Below are 12284 nucleotides of genomic sequence, written 5' to 3' on the forward strand. Positions count from 1 at the left end.
CAATGCCAAAGAACTTACAAAATTCTGGCGGCACAACTGTTTGTAATCACCTTTAAAGCTAGATGGTTAAAAAGAGAAGTATGGTAAATGATGGTGGTGTGTTTGTGCAAGAAGCATGGGCAGGACTAAAATAAAATGAATACATGTCAAAAAGGATGAAAAAGCAAAGCAAAGAAAATGGCAACTGTGTTAGCAGTGATGATAGCCTTTGACTTAAATGTGATAACCTTGTCTGGTTTTAATCCAGTAGTTCTTTTATCAAGAATTCAAAAGGCACAGACTGGCCAAAAACTGCATGTGTGCCAGTGCTCTTTCAAAAATAAAACTTAATATGTGTCACTTTCACAGCAATGGAAGAATATAATCCACAGAACAGACCCTTTCTACAAACCCTGTACAGCAAGCAGAAATTTTCCCTCATAAAGAGTACAAGCAGATTTTCCTACTGAATCACTGGATCAGATTATGCTTTCTCTTTGCTCAACTCTTTTCTCAGCTACTGGGAGAAGCTATAATTATATGTCTGAAATATACAAGTACTTCACCCTTTATAGATCTGAAGCTTCCAATGGGAAAAAAAAGATTAGTTTTCATTCTTGAGATTGCTTTATTATTCTCACCTTCAACATTCACAAAGCCATGTACCCACCCAAACCATTCAAACATAATTTTAACTACACACAAGTTATTTTGCCTACTTATATACTCATCTATAAGTCTAAAAATGTATGCCCAAAAATTGACCCCAAAATCCCAGGTTGACCTATTTACGGGTTAGTATGGTAATGTGATAGCAGCTCTTCAAATTTCCCCATGCAGTGGGAAAAGAGTTTCTTTTTCTCTTGATCCAAACAGAAAAAGTCCCGGGTGATTGATTGCTGTTAAACAAACAAAAGGTCCCTTTCCCTTTGGCTATCCAGTATATATGGTGTATTTGTAAAGTTGCCATGGTTGTGCTGCACAGAGGTGGGATACAAATAATTTATTATTATTATTATTATTATTATTATTATTTCAAGGCTGTATATGTACTGTACATGGAGCGAAAGATAGAGACTTAAAGTTACATAGAATAGAGCAAAGAAATAAAATATAAGTTCCTCCTTCTAACTAATCAAAAATAAATTTTCCTGTACAAGATTTTTTAAAATAATAATAATAATAAATTTTTTTATTTATATCCCGCCTCTCTACAAAATGCAATCGGGGCAGCTTACAAGGTTAAAATATACAGTCCGAACCCTCATAAAATTAAACAATGTGGAATTTAAAACATAAAACATATTTAAAAACAATTCAATAAACTTTGGTGAAGTCAGAGGTTAGCAATTAGATTTTCCTTCTGATGGCTGGAGAACTATTCAGGAAAGGCCTGCCAGAAGAGATCTGTCTTTATAGCTTTTTTTAAAGCTGTTTAGGGTGGTAATATGATGGACCTTGTCTGGCAGGCCATTCCACAGTCAGGGGGCAATGGCTGGGAGGTCGTGTTTTACAAGGCTGTAACAGATTTTTCCCTGAGGTTCTAAGTGTGCGGGGAGGATTATATGGAAGGAGGTGGTCCCGAAGATAGGTTGGACCCAAGCCATTTAGGGCTTTAAAGGTGATAACCAACACCTTGTACTGGGCCTGGAAACTGATGGGCAGCCAGTGGAGTGATCTTAAGATCGGTGTTATATGGTCGCTTCTGGATGTTCCGGAGACCAATCTGGCTGCCATGTTCTGAATTAACTGAAGTTTCCAGACCAAGCACGAGGGTAGCCCCATGTAGAGTGCATTGCAGAAATCAAGGCGTGAGGTTACCAGTGCATGTACTACGGTCTCAAGGTCCCTGACTTCTAGGAAAGGGCACAGCTGGCGTATCAGCTGAAGCTGATAACAAGCACTCCTGACCGTTGATTTCATCTGATTTGTCATGTGAAGCAACGAACCTAGGAGCACCCCCAGACTGTGAACGCAGTCCTTTGAAGAAAGTGTGACCCATTCTAGGACTGGAGGTTGTATCCTGATGCCTGGATTCAGAGTCGATACCATAAGTGCCTCTATTTTGTCTGGATTCAGCTTCAATTTGTTTTAATGCTGACATCCATGCCTTTCTTTATGGTTATCTTTATAAATTCCTAAGAACACAATGGTCATAGTATTACCTAGACAGATATGCTAATCAAGTCAGTATATCCATTGTTTGATCAGATTCTTCATGTTATATTATTTTTTAAAAATAATGTATTTATTATACTTCCATTCTGTTGTTAATGTAGGGAACCTTTGCTTTGCTGTGAAATTTATTAAGCTGACATCTCGTTAACTTCAGCAACACTGCAACATTGCATGTGGCATCTTTGGTGTGTGCAGCTTTGCCCCCCCCCCCCCCGGGTTTCTGTTGTAAATTAGACTTCCCTGTAGCCACCAAAACTGGTGGGATAGTGTGTGAGAAAACTCAAAAATTGGCCATGAACTGTGTGACCCCTTGGGAAATCCATTGCAGTCCTTGGGACCAACACAGGCTTACCAAGCCCCTCCCCGCTTCATTTTTTGACTCAGTATTCATCTAACCCTCCCTACCCAGTTGGATTCATCTAGTAAGTCTTTAAATGTATGCCCCCTGAAGAAGAAAAAAACCAAACAACTGAAACTGCTGTCTCTAAACCAGGAATGATAGATATGCTATCATTTCTGGTTGTCCCATGATCACTGCATTGGAGCATAGCAGCCCACCAGAATTTCAGAGTAGCCCAGAAGTCCATGGTGCTGTCCTTTTGGCTTCAGAGTATGTAGCTGTCCTCAGTTCAGGTGGTGTGGAAGGATATTCATGCAGGCAGACCCCTCTTCCTTCTGGCCATGTGAGAAATAAAAATTTAAGTTCCATTAGCAAGAAAAAAAGAGATGCTCCTCTTGAGATGAAATTTGCCTCCGTCCTCTGTGAAGCTACAAGCTGCTTTGTTAGGCAGAGACCACTGAATTTCTGAAGAAGCCCTCCATGTTTTTATACTGGGAAACATTTTTAAGTGCTGTTTTAGTAAAACATGCCAAATGTGGCACATTTTTTTAAGAAAAATATTTTACCTTTGTTGGAGGTAGAAATCTCAAATGCTAAAGTCCAAGTCCACCAGCCCTCACTTTATAGAAATCCATACAGACACATTTAATGATCTGCTCTACAATCTTTCCTGGTAATACTGTAAATCTGGCCAGTTAGTAACTGCCCAAGGTCTCTTTTTGAAGATAGGAATAAAATTTGCCCACCGCCATTCTGCATTACCCTCACTTGTTCTCCAAAAATTCTCAAAGTTTACAGAAAGAGCCTCTGAGATTATATCTGCAAGTTAATTTAGAATGGATGTAGTTCATTTCAATTAATTTAAAGCAGCTGGATGCTTCCATACCATCTGTTTATCTTGGGCTCCAGTTCCCTTATTGTACCATATATTTTATTTTCACCAGGTTGAGCATGATTTTCCTTTTGGGAAAAGACAAGAGGTAAAGTATGTGATGACCAGTTCCACCTTTTCTCTGTTTTCCATTAGATTTCTACATCTTCACACAGCAGATCTACTGTTTCTTTGTTCTTTCTTGTAGTTCAAACATAGCGGACCTACAATTTATTATCTTTAATCTCTCTTGCAAGATTGAGCTCATTCTAAGTTTGAACCCTGCTGACCTTCTCCCAATAAATATTGACTAACCATTTGGAATCTCTGTGATCTTTCTTTCATTTCTTATATCTGCCCTTTTAAAATCACAGGACATATGAAAACACATTATGCAGCTACCCTACCTACTTTAGATGCCTCCTGCTTTTCTTTCCCATCAGAATTGTTTGACAGTGCCTTCAGCAGCTCACTTTTAAAAAGCAACCACCTGTAGTTAACTCTTTTCTACTTGAGTATTCCAAGTCACACTTTGAAAGAATGTTCTAGCTGCAGCAAAATCTTTCACATGATGCAACGGCTTCAAATGTAGGTATCCTAAGCAACCAGATGTCCCAGTTCCAAAGAAAAGAAAGGAATTGAAGTGTGTCTGAGATAGGTGGCTATAAGCATAGTAATTTCTCCAACGGCCGTGCTGCAATCCAAAGTATATTTCTTCTTAATTTTTCATCAAATACTGTGGGTCAACTCAGGTAAAGTTGGGGAAAGATACATTTTTAAAAAATAAATCAGACCATACCAGAGAACAAATGTTGCAAGAGAAAAAGATTGATTCGTGACATATCTTCTTAGGTGTGATGGAGCACACCAATATATAAAAGCAGAAGGAGGGAGTGAATCCAGGTGCATCTGAGATCAGCATGCACAAACTGTTCCACTTATCAGATAAAACCCCACAGTGCCTGTGAAGGGACCTTCTTTCCAGCCTTAGGTGGCTTTTACCTTCCAACCTCAGGAGGTTCCCCCATCACTTACTCTTACCCTGCTTCCCCACATCTCCCCCCCCCCTTCAACACTATTTCTAAATCAAAGGAGTCAGGGTCCTAAGCAGTGACATCTACACAGGAGGTGGCCCACAGGAGGTAACACCCTAAAAGGGATGTGACGCCACTGCTCCCCAAACATCTGCCTTTGGGCAGCAATGGGCTGTTGCATTTGCCTGTGCCCCTTTAAAACATTGAAGAGATGGGGTGAATAGGGTGAGGCTCAGTGGGAGGGGAAAAAAGAGCCCCCAGGTTTTTTAAAAAATAAAATAAAAACTTTTTTAAAAAATATGTTCTTTTAAAACCATCATATTTTACCAAATTTTCACTTTAACCACATGAAATGGTGTACAAGTAAATACATTTAGGCTGTGTGTGTGCGTGAGTGATATTGTCATATAAAGGTGTAATTTTAATTTTGCTAGTTGTTTATGTCACAACTATTACCATTACATTCAGTGATATGTAGGAATTAAAATTGATAGGTAACATTAGTACAAAAAACATTACTAAGGGTTCTGTATGGTATGGTATGGGAAGAGGTCAATGACGGAGTGTGTGTGACAGCATGAGTTATTGCACCAGGTGAGGCCAACCCTATCTATGCAACTGGTCACCAAGTGTTTTCCCAAACCAATCTGATATTTCAGGTAGCATGCAGTTTTTGTTTATGCCTCACAGAAATCACTTCAGACAGAGGCATCCACTGTAAAAATAAAAAGTAACTTTTATTGAATAATGTAAAGAAGTAAAGTATCTTGTGTGGGTTACTTCAAGCATAGTGTGGTTACATTAACATCCATTAGAAGGGTTTTAAATGTTCTGTATTCTACTCTTTCACTCTCAGTAGAATACCAGCCAGATCTGACTAGACGAACTGAGCCACAGTCCCCACTGGATTAACTCAATTACACCACTGATTTGACCTAACTGTCCCAATTGACTTTCCTGTCAGAATCCTTATCTGATTTTAACAACAACAACAAAAAACTTGTCTTGTCTTAACTGAAAACTCCTTGTCCGAGTCTCTTCATACACAAACTCTGGCTTTTATAAATTCTTATCTCCTGAAGTCCCCCACAGCCTTCCTAAACTGGGATTGGCTGCCAGAAAGCCATGGAGTTTTGATACAGTCTATCTTAAGGGTGGAAGAAGGCAGGCCTCTTCTTTTCCATTATTCCTCTAGCCCCCAGAAATTGCTACACAACAGTATAAGCAATGTTGCTGGGAGGATGGGGGACAGGGAAGGTGTGGGACCACCAGAACCGGGCAGAACCAACTTCTGTGCATCAAGTGCTGCACAATCTTTGCGCCTGCCTAAATTTAGATCAGTGGTTCCCAAACATTGATTCTCCAGATGTTTTGGACTTCAGTTCCCAGAATTCCTGACTGTTGACCAAGCTTCTTTCAGTTTCTTTAAAATATATCCATACACATTTTCTAACATTTGGCCACAGAGTGGTTTTATAATAAGGCAACAGTTAAGCCACATATTTTTTACTGCTTCCCGACAACTTTGCTTGTTGTTACTGTTAACTGTCTTCAAGTTGACCTTGACTCATGGTGAACCTGTGGATAAGACATCTCCATGCCCCCCCATTCTCCAATGCTTTGATTAGGTCTTATAGATTCAGCCCCAACACCTCCCTAATTGAGTCTAGTCATCTGGTATGTTGTCTTCTTCTCCTCTACCTTTCCCAGAATTATTGGCAGGTTACAAACCGCCATAAAATACGTATTGACTACGTATTAGGGTTAGGAAGGGGCGGTGCTTCCGCACCCCCCTAACCCTAGTACGTAGTCAATATGTATAATATGGTGGCGGCTGTTCCACACGGCCGCCGCCATATTGATGTAGCGGACGCTGTGCATCCGCACGTTGCGCGGCACTTATGACGGGCGAGTGCGCCATTGGTGCCTCGCCGTGTCATAACCGAGGGAGTCACGCGGTTTGGCTGCTGCAGCTCCCTCGCAGAGCAAACAGCAGCGGCGGTCTGTAACGCTCCTCTGTCTTTTCTAATGATTCATACCTTCTCATGATGTGGCCAAAGTCTGACAGCCTCAGTTTCATCATCTTTGGCGCGTTACAGACCGGCTCTTTGGGGCGGCCTGTAGGTGCGCCTTTCCCCGCCAGATCGGGGCCTCAGCTGCCAGAATGGCAGCCTCTGGGGCCCCGATCCGCTGCCTGGAAAGGGGTGTCCTTGGGGCTTCAAGCCCCAAGGACACCCGGTGGCGACGGGGAGGAGGAGAAAGGGGCCACTCGGCCCCTTTCTCCCTTGCGTCACTGGCGCAGCTGTCTAAAGGCTGCACCAGCGATGCAAATCACAGAAGGAGCTCCATTTTGGAGCTCCTTCTAGTGCTGCGGAAAGGGCGCTCTATGTGCCCTCGCACGGCGCAAAGGCGGCGCATTCATGATGTTGTAATGATGCCCCCGTGGGCGCCGCCATTTTGTATGGACTTGATCCGTACTAGGGTTAGGGGCGTCCGGAAGGGACCCAGTCCATACTATTACGCCCATGCGGAACGGGCCCTTGCTTCCAAAGAGATATCAGGGTTGATCTGTTCAAGGATCCATTTGTTTTTCCTTTGTATCCTCAGCACTCTTCTCCAGCACTACATCTCAGATATCTTGATCTTCTTTTTATCTGCCTTTTTCACTGTCCATATCTCACATCCGTACATACAACTTTGCTATATGCATTCATTTACTTACTTCCTACACATTTTTTTTTAAAAAGATTTGTTCACAGCCACAGCTGTCACTACAGTTTATTAAAGTAGGTTCTAGATTAAATACCCACTCTAAAAGAAGGTATAAGTCACTAGGAAAGAAAAGATTTTGGCAGTAGGAAGGGATGAAGACCACATACCAGATGGATAGACTTAATCAAGAAAGACACAGCCCTGAGTCTGCAGGACCTGAGTAGAGCTGTTGGGGAAAGGATGCCTTGGAGGTGTCTTAGTCACAGGATTGCCATGAGTCAACTTGAAGGCAGTTAACAATAAAAAAGTACTTCCTTTTACTTGTTCAAAAGCGCTCACCTTCCAGCTACAATGAATAACCCAATGTTCTAGTATTAGACTTTCTATATCCAATTTCTGTACACCATACAAAAATTTATACACCTGTATCATGTATCCACTTACTCACTTTTTCATTCCAAATACATGTATTTAGTGGGCCTTTCAGGTTACATACAGTTAATGCTGGACTTTACCTTTAACATTCTCAGTTGGCACCTGCTCATTAATATGCAAGGAAGCAAAGGTTTTAGAAGAATGGAGAAATCAAATGCCCATAAGCATCTGAAAAGATCCTATTTAATTTAAAACAAAGAAAGCAAGACCACTGCAGTAGATACAACTTACAAACCACCACATTCTAACAACTTCTCTCAAGAGGATCAGATAAAATCTCTCCATTGCTTCTTAATTGGTAAAATATTTAAACAGCCTGGGGAAAAAAGTTGCTGGAAACTGTGGCATGGAGCTTAATCATTAACATTTGCAGGCTCAAGCATTCAGGTTATAAACATGTTTAAATCCATGGTACTTCTTGCTATATTGTCTATTCCTATTTAAGGAAATCATTCTACCAACTACAATCTCCAAAAAGCACAAACAATCCCCCCCCCCAAATGTTAAAGGAAAACGTAATTTGCATTAACACTTAAGCCAATGGTGATTTGAAAGGTGTAATTAGAAGCAAAAGGTGCATAAGTTCAGTGGCCTTTGAGTAAGCAAATTGTCTTCAAAACAAAAAGAGCTTTGAATTGAACCTTTAAAAAAGTTCTATGAAGAGGTATTCCAGACCAAATGGTAACACTGTGATGTTTGGAGTACAGGAAAAAATACCAATTATGTTGGAGGAAGTGGTGATGTAGCAGCACCAAATTGCCTCCATTTGGTCACCTAGATTAGTCTGTCCTTTTAAAAAAAGGTAGCATACTCCATCACATTGGCTGGACACAACAGTACTTTTCCCCTCCCTCACTGCATTAGTGGCCATTTCATTTAGTTATCAGAACAATTCAGATGCATGATGATAAAAATGAATTTACTTATTCTCATCTTCCTTTCTCATCCATTTCATGTCAATTAGATTGTAAACATGTAGGTTAAGGGTGGATTCCATGCTAATATACTGACAGCATTTCACAAAGCATGATCAAATATCCCTAGGTTTGCCAGATCTCAGGGCCTAGACCTAAATCTCCAGTTTTCATGGATAATAATAATAATAATAATAATAATATTTATTTATATCCGCCTCTTCCGATTGAGGATCGAGGTGAGTAACTACAAAGAAAATACAATATACAACAATAAAAACAACAAGCCCCACAATACCCCGACCCAACCCTCCCTCCCAACTATAAAATTAAACAGTAAAAAAAGTTTTAAAAGTACATAACAATGCATCAAAATTAAAAACAAATCACAAATAAGAAAAATACTAAAAGGGGGCTTCAATTGGTTCTGGACATTATCAATCGGGGAAGGCCTGCTGGAAGAGAAAGGTTTTTGTCGCCTTTTTGAAAGCCTCAATTGAGGATAATTGGCAAATCTCTTCTGGCAGGTCATTCCACGTTTTTGGAGCGGTGACAGAGAAGGACCTCCGGGAGGTCACCACCAGTCTGGTCTTTCTAGATTGTAAGAGGTTTTTCCCGGAGGAACGGAGTGTGCGGGAAGGATTTAATGGGAGGAGGCGTTCCTTCAAGTAGATTGGACCCAGGCCATGTAGGGCTTTATAGGTGATAACCAACACCTTGTACTGTGCCCGGAAGCTAACAGGCAGCCAATGTAGTGATTTTAAAATAGATGTAACATGGGAAGACAGCGATGGTGGCTGCTTGGGCTCCAAAAAGGCTCTTTCACCTCTCCCCCTTGCTTTATTCCATCCATCTCCTCCTCTCCTTTGCCCACAGCACCGGGATTGGGAGCTGTCGAGGAGAGCTGGGTCTCTGGCCAGGTGTGGCCCGTGATTCTGAAGCTTGTGGGCTGAGCGGGCAGCTGAAGCATTCATTTGAACTGGATGACAGTATCAGATTCAAAAAGCAAGGCACCCTTCTGTGGAACATGAGCCCTGATCCCAATCTTTCACTAAGTCAGAAACAGTTGACTGAAGAGGAGTGCAACAAACTTAGGGAAGTGGCTACTGAGGGCGGGCTCTACCGTGTGCGGATTCCACGACAGCCCCTGGGGAGCACAGAGGACAGTGGAATATGTCACCTCTTTTGTTCGAGCGTGTTCCATGGTGGAATCCCATCTGTCAGATAGGCTGACAGTTCACACAGATGTTGCTGGGAATATCATTGGCCTTTCCATTGTCACTGTGCCAGGCTCCTGTCATGGGGCTGAGGTGGAGGATGTGGACTTGGAACTGTTCAATACCACTGTCATCCTACAGCAGCACATCCCAGCAGCAATCCCTGAGACAGCAGCATTTATTGAACGCATGGAACAAGAGCAGGCCCAGAAAGCCAAGAATCCACAGAAGCAGAAATCTTTCTTTGCCAAATACTGGATGTACATTATTCCCATTGTCCTTTTCCTGATGATGTCTGGAACTCCTGATGCAGGAGGGCAAGGAGGGGGCAATGGAGGCAGTGCTGGGGGAGGGGGACGGTGAATGGGTTGCATCTTCTTCTGGATTGTGGAAAGGTATGGTGTAAATAAATACTACCAAGAGAAAAATAAATAAAGATTCCTTATTCCATCTCCCTAATTCCCTAACAATGGCTTTATTTCACCTTAATCTAGTATCAGCCCTTTTAGCTAATTTTTTGTGTCTTAGAGGCTGTACATACAGCACCTAAGGGGCAGCGGGATGCCGCCCCTTTCCAAGCCAGATCAGGGCCGCAGCAACCACATGCCGCAGCCCTGATCCAGCCTTTCGAGGGTGCAAAAAGGATCTGCAAAAAGCAGCTCTTTTTCACGCCCCCAAAAGGGCAACATAGCCGTGGTGGTGCAGATACATGGTGTTCCTTTGACACTGCGTCATATGGATGCAGTGCCAGAGGAGTGCCATGATGCCATGCACTGTGGGGAGTGGCACGCAGCATCAAGATGCCCTAGGGGGTGGAATCAGGCTTGCGTCATGAGGATGCTATCCCATGCTGGCCTTAATGGCCGGTGTGTACAGGGTCTTAGTTTCCAAGCAGAAAATATGGTCTCTTCCCCCACCGTGTGTGTTTGATGGACAACATGTAAACAACCACAGTTGGTACTTACTGCATTACACATCTCTGGGTCCATTAACAGGTCTTTGGTTTTGGCTCCCAAACCCCAGGGCCTAAGATGATCCTGAAAATGGAAACTCTTGATGTCATCTGTGGTGAGCAAACAATGCCCAAATCTTATATATCCAGCCAGTCCAAGAAGAGCTTCAGAGAGCTCACCCACTTCTAGATAAAAAGCAGACCACAGAATGGAAAAGTTACTTTTGGACTACAACTCCCAGAATCCCCCAGAGACCATGATCTCTGGAATCCTTGTAGTAAGAAAAGTAACCTATCCACGTTCTACCATAATGGCAACTTGATCCTATTAGTGAAGCAACAGGTATAGCCATCCCTTTGTCCAAATGTATCCCATGAGATGTATGAAGGGGGAAGGTACAGCTGTTCTTGCTGGAACATTTTCAAATACAAATTTCTATTTTAAAAATGTGCATTATTTTTTTAATCACTTCATTTTGATTTTCTGTAACAGGATAAAAGTATACGTGATTTTACAAGATCAAATGTTTACCAAAATAAAGTATAAATCTTCTGCATAAGATAAATATGGAGGCTATAAATAAATTTACTAACAAAAATGTTCGCAAATAAAAGTCGTTCCCCATCCTCCTAAATTATATAAAAAAGTGAATATACATTCTCCTTAATTATTACATACAACCCAACTGTGATTCTAATGTAAACAAATTATTCTGCCATCTGTACTTATTTGGCAAACATGCAAGACTAGTGGGTTATATTCTGCAAAATGTGTAAATAGTGCCCATGTTAAGATAAAATCTAGAGCTGTTAACAGCAAAAATGCAAAATCCCATATTTTGCCACTTTCATTTGATGGGAGAGCTTCTCCATTTCCACAGTGCTCTGCTTTATCCAATCACAGATTATACATTGACACAGATGTATCTTCCAAATCCTAGTACTGTACTACAAAATGTTGCTGTTAACAGCAAAAATGCAAAGGTCCTTCATGATTTAACAATGAGCAAAGAAATACTAAATAGGATTATGAGTGATACTTTGATGTTCTCACTAGTACAAAGTGTCTCACTTCAGAAATGTTGTAATTATTTATCACGGTTTGCCAATGTGAAGATAGATCAGATGCAACACCCAACAAACCCACTGATTATCTCTGCACTGACTGGTGATATTGTTCAATAACTCATTTTACAAGTTATTACAAAGCAGCTCACAGTTCTTAAGAAGACATAGTGTAATATCTAAGGTTTGAGAATGCCATGGAAAAGGCTTCTGGGTCAAGGTGCAAGGCCAGAAGACATACATTTCCAGGTCAAAGGAAGATCAACAGAGCACAAATCTGACAACACTTTTATTTGAACTGATACCAGGTATTCAGAAATGTCAGGAAACATTTAAAAAGCAAAGTTATAAACCACTACCCTGAGGTTATCTTGATCAGTTTCTTCTGAGCAATACAATTCAGACTGAGAATCACACTTTGAAAGGATATCTAAAAATAAATATCAGAGATTTAGAAGTAGTGGAAATAAAAGCTGGACACTTAATTAAACCCAAGGTTGAAATCAGTAAAGATATGACTTGGAATATGCGACCACAAGCCTATTTTGCTTGTTGTAGAGAATAGTTTTATATTTTACACTGCATTC

General features: G+C 41.2%; 1 protein-coding gene and 1 pseudogene across 1 annotated transcript in view; one reads left to right on the forward strand and one right to left on the reverse strand.

Annotated features, from left to right (window-relative positions):
• The window catches only part of LHFPL2 (LHFPL tetraspan subfamily member 2), a 130539-nt gene that overhangs the window by 91020 nt on the left and 27235 nt on the right, over nt 1-12284 (reverse strand). The gene's annotated exons all lie outside the window — the stretch shown is intronic.
• On the forward strand, nt 9254-10043 carry LOC149323959 (ER membrane protein complex subunit 10 pseudogene; annotated as a pseudogene).

Source organism: Sceloporus occidentalis, unplaced genomic scaffold, assembly GCF_023333645.1.
Source record: "Sceloporus occidentalis isolate IW3139 unplaced genomic scaffold, rSceOcc1.0.p SCAF_1, whole genome shotgun sequence".
Classification (NCBI taxonomy): domain Eukaryota; kingdom Metazoa; phylum Chordata; class Lepidosauria; order Squamata; family Phrynosomatidae; genus Sceloporus; species Sceloporus occidentalis.